This window comes from Oxyura jamaicensis, chromosome 14 (genome assembly GCF_011077185.1).
Source record: "Oxyura jamaicensis isolate SHBP4307 breed ruddy duck chromosome 14, BPBGC_Ojam_1.0, whole genome shotgun sequence".
NCBI classification, from domain to species: Eukaryota; Metazoa; Chordata; class Aves; order Anseriformes; family Anatidae; genus Oxyura; species Oxyura jamaicensis.
The window spans coordinates 1-4,801 of NC_048906.1; the positions used below are offsets into that span (position 1 = coordinate 1).

General features: G+C 50.3%; 1 long non-coding RNA gene across 1 annotated transcript; it reads right to left on the reverse strand.

Moving 5' to 3' along the window:
- Window positions 1-247: 247 nt before the first annotated feature.
- LOC118174127 lies at window positions 248-609 on the reverse strand. Its single transcript, XR_004754557.1, has 2 exons — window positions 543-609; window positions 248-458 (listed from the first exon to the last, which is right to left on the reverse strand). It is a non-coding gene; the product is annotated as an uncharacterized LOC118174127 (long non-coding RNA).
- Window positions 610-4,801: the final 4,192 nt, after the last annotated feature.

A 4,801-nucleotide genomic window follows, 5' to 3' on the forward strand; every position in this document is an offset into this window, starting at 1 on the left:
CCCCCCCCCCCCCGGCCCAAGGAGCAAAGACAGCACAGGGCTACTCCCCTTGTCCCACAATAGGCAGCCACCCCACCACCCCGCAGGGCTGCCCCCACACTCCGAGGGGCCATCCACATCCAGCAGCCAACTGACACGGGAACAGCCTGCCCCCAGCCCCTACCCCCTCCACACCCACCCTGCTACAGAACCTGCACCCACACACATCATGACAGCCACTTCCCAGCACCGCAACCACCGAAACAGGTGCAGGTCAGAAAGCAAACTTTATTAAACTGCTCTGCAGGACTCACAGGAGGGGGGCTGCGGTGGGGTTCCCTGCCCAGTAGTTTTCCCCTTCCCCTGGCGGGCAAGGCATCAAGTGGTGTCCGTCTGTCCATCCCGAGGTAGGGAATGGATGCTGGAAGCAGGCTTCTCACAATCGCTTTTGGTAGTTGTCGAGTAATTGCCTGAAGTAACTAGGCAAATTAAACTAATATTCACCTTTTAAAGAAAACATACAGCAATGAAGAAGCTTTTAGGGTGGAGGGTAGCTGCGCTACCTAAGCGTTCCCTAGGACTCCAGCCTTAGATGCTATCACACAAGGGGAAGCTGGTGTGCTGACTCTAAAGAAGAGGACGGAGCAGAGAGCGCAGTGGAAACACCGTGGCTAGGCTCTGCGACCAGACAGGGACCCTATGAAGAGGCTTGGCCAATATAAATCAGTTGGACTTCAGGTAAAAACACTTTGGGAACCAAAATACAGCCCTAAATGTCCTCTAGGACTTTCTGTGCACCCACAGCAGTTCCTGTGTAAAAAGGTAGTTTGTCTTCATCTTTATGCATGGCAAAAGCATAGGCTGAGTTAATGACAACAAAAGCCTGCTTATTAGAAGCTGCTTCTCAATGTTTCATGCAACTCCATACATATTAGCTAATGTAGACTAGAAGTTCAAGGATTCACAATACTTCATCATATATCATTTATGTGAATTTCATTTATATACCTATCTTCTGCACCGACTTAAAACCCATCCCCACACTCACCAAGGCACAACCCCAGCCCACATACAGACACAGCATTTCAGCCCCAACGTGCCTTTGGGACCTGCTGGAAAGCAGGCTTCATCCTCAGTGAGGCGTGCTCAGCTCACACGGGTTGGAGCTTCAGGTAACTCTTCACCTACGAAGGAAGACTGCCATCAGAAACTGCCACACCAGGCAACCTTTTTTCCTCTACAACACCTTTCTCAGGAACAACGCAGCATTCAAGTGACCTGCTTCACTCCAAATCTAAAGACTGATGTTACAACCCACCTTGCCTGTGGCACCTGATAATCAGAAGAGAAAGCAACCGCAGCGCTTGAAAACCATCACTGCACATGCCGCTCCCTGCCGCTCTCCGGCCTTACCTCAAATCCTCAGCCACTTCTGTGGACAGCTAGCCACGGCACCTGCAAAGCAAGACAAAGACCTTTCACAGTCACCTCACGCTCCTTAGCCATTCCACTCCAACCAAGCTCGTGACCAGCCCCCTTCTAACGCAGCTCTTCAGAGTGCAGTTTGTGCCTCTGGGCATGTGTGAGACACCTGTGAAAGAAAAAGAAAAGCATAGCCCGAGGCAGAATGCAAAGCCACAGCACAGCTACGACAGTTACTCTCATCTGCTGCCTTACCTCTGCCCGCTCACCTGCCCCTGAGGCAGATGCTTCCATCTGCCCTCTTAAGCCAGCTACAACACCTCAAAAAGAGAAAGAGGGGACACTTAGAATGACATGGAGAACCACAACTTAAAAAAACTGCTGCATCACTCACCTTGCCAGAGGCAGCTCTGGCTGTGACATCCTAGGTCGTAGGCTGCCTTTCAGCTTCAACAAATGAAAACATAGTCAGAAGATAATCATGCAGCTGCCAGCATTAGCACCCATCCCTCAACAACACAACAGACCCCATTTTTTATTTTCATCATTTTGGAACAGCAGACAACTTCCCTCAGCACCTCACAAGTAGACCAAGCCAGTCACCGAGCTGCCAAATGAAGGCTCGACAGTTCCAGAAGGCGCTCTTTCCTTTGACCGGTTCCTCCCAAGGTTTATCTAAGTCAGGAGAAAAAAAGCAAACAACAAAAAAGAGCACTCCACATCTGCAAGCTTACCCCTCCCCTCTAGCACCATTCAAGCACTATGTGAACAGCTGCTCGCAAGCAACTCAAGCCTCCCCCTTCACATCTGCCAAACACTATGGAGATGACTCTGTGCCAGCTGCCCTTCAGTACGTGCCCAGAGGCAGACCGGATGTCTTTGCCAAAACAGTCCGGACAATGTATTACTACACCAGTGGACCCCCACATTAGCTACCCTCACTAACTGCCAAGCAGGACAGCTCCAGGCCAAATAAACACACAGGCACACTACAGACATTAAAAACAGAACACAGCACACAAGCACGCCCCCCCTCCCCCAAAATAAAAAAAATAAAAAAGACTCCCAGAGGGAGGCCCTGCAGCAACAGCAAGTCAGAACAGGTGCTCTGCAGCACACCCAAGGAGAGACTCAAATGCCACGACCTGCGACTGGAAGCAACTGCCAGAACTGGCATGATGGAGGCATAAATAGCCCGCCTTTAAGACAAGAGACTGGAACGATGGGCACTGCAAACCCCATAAGAAAAACGCTTCGGAAATGAATTCCCAAGCAAGAGCTCCTGATGAAGCCCACGTGATGTCCGCAACAGCGAGGATGGAAACAGATGCGATCTGAAACCGAGTATGACGCACAAGACCTGAAATAGATCTGCGCTTTAAGCTGCGACTGCAAGTCAAGAAGTGCTCAGATCAGCCCTACGATGATAAAACGAGCATTTAGGACCTTAGGTGTGGCCACCAAGTTGCCTATCTAATCTGTCGAGCGGAACAAGGCAATGAGGAGATCAAGACAAGATGAATATCAAGACACAATGAGCAAGTCACATATGATGATCTGATAAGAAAACACTTGATACAAAAAAATTACACAGAAGTAGAGAGCTCTTTAAGCTCCCACTGCAAGACAAGACGGGCTCAGCTTCCAATTGAGCATCAGCATTATTCCAATGAAGACAAGTGTTCAGTACCCTCAGGATGGCTGCCCCAGGGCCTGACGAGCACCAAGACCAACAGCACAGCACAGCACCAAGAGCAACAGCACAGCACAGACAACACAGAACACAGAAAACACAGAACACAGACAATTATCTGGTCCTGTCCTGTCTGGCATGTGCTCATGCTGTACCTGACAGGACCCCCCACATATAATCTCTCTGACTGACCATGATCAATCCTGAAAGGCCCCATCAGCTGCAACAACTTAAAAGCACAGACCCTCGCCCTACGTGCCCATTCACAACCCCAGCTCAAACATAGCACTTGCCCCCCAACTTAGCTTGGGAATGCTGGGAGGCAGGTTCCATCCTCAACAAGGAACACAAAGGCTAGCCAGGATGTTGCTTCAGGCACGAGGCTCCTCTTCACCTGCAGAAATAAAGCGCCATCAGGCACTGGCACGTCAGCCAAACTTCTTCCTGTGAAACACCCACCACAGAAACAAAACAGTAGTCACCTGACCTGCTCTGCTACTGAAGTCACATAGACACCCTCTAGACAAATCCCCGCCTTCCCCTGCCAACCAGCCCCCAACACACAGCATTTGCCCCTGAACTCAATTCTCAGGGATCAGAATCCATCCTCAGTGTGGACCACAGAGGCCAACTACACTGTTCCCAGTATCTTCTTCATCCCCGGAAAAGAGGAGTCACCCAGAGGTGGACCAAAGACTAGCAAACCAAAAACAATGCCCGTTTTCAAACTTGTCTCCACTCACCTTCCCGATCCAGGCATAGCGCTTCCGTTAACAACTGTGCCGAGCTAAGGTTGCATGGCTTAGACCAAGGAGAAAGAACAGACAAATCTGACAATCCACAAAAACAGTCTATACCCGCTCCTCTCCTCCCCTACCCCAACAGCCAAGAAGCCCCGGACCCACGTCCCCCAACCCAGTACCACCACTTCACTCACTTAACATCCCAAAGAGATGCATCACGCTCCCTGCTCCCCTTGCGCTCCGAGCATCTCCAGCACTTCAGGAACTGGAACCGCTGACGTCTGGCACGCCTCAGAAACGTGGCAGGAGTTCTACTCCGCTGTCACAAGGTGCTTGCAAAGCCTGCCTGACAGGCAAAACAAACTAACAAAATCCACTGACCAGCTCAGGGCCCACACTGCAACCCACTCACACTAATGCCTCGTTCAAGGTTCCGTGCTCACGACCTGGGCTACAAGAAACAAAAAGAAAAGGTCGTGTCCGTGATGGACACACAAGCAGTACAACCCCTTGCAGGAGACTCAAACACAGGGACCAGAGCCAGAAAAACAAACACACACCCTCAGGTCCATGCCAAAAGGCAATGAATGCACAGCAGCCCCAACAGGAGTAACCACAGACTTACCCTTTACAGATGAAAAAGGTGACCTGGCTCAGTCTCTTCATAATGCTGTGCTTATGTGGTCAAGCCCCTTGCAATGCATACTGAAGCTCTGTGTGAATCCCCTGGAGACTTACACAAACGGCTTGATATATCTAGAGATTAAAATATAACCCCAAAAAAAAGGAACCGTACCCCACAATTTCCCAAAAACAAGGTAGCTGGCAACCCCTCCTAAACATACCTCTCCAAAGTGAATACCAAGCACCCAAAATCGAGGAGGCTGCAAAGACTAAAGACTCCGCAGCAAGCAAAACCACAGGCAAAAGCTCCAAAAACATAAACAAACTGTCCCTAACCCTG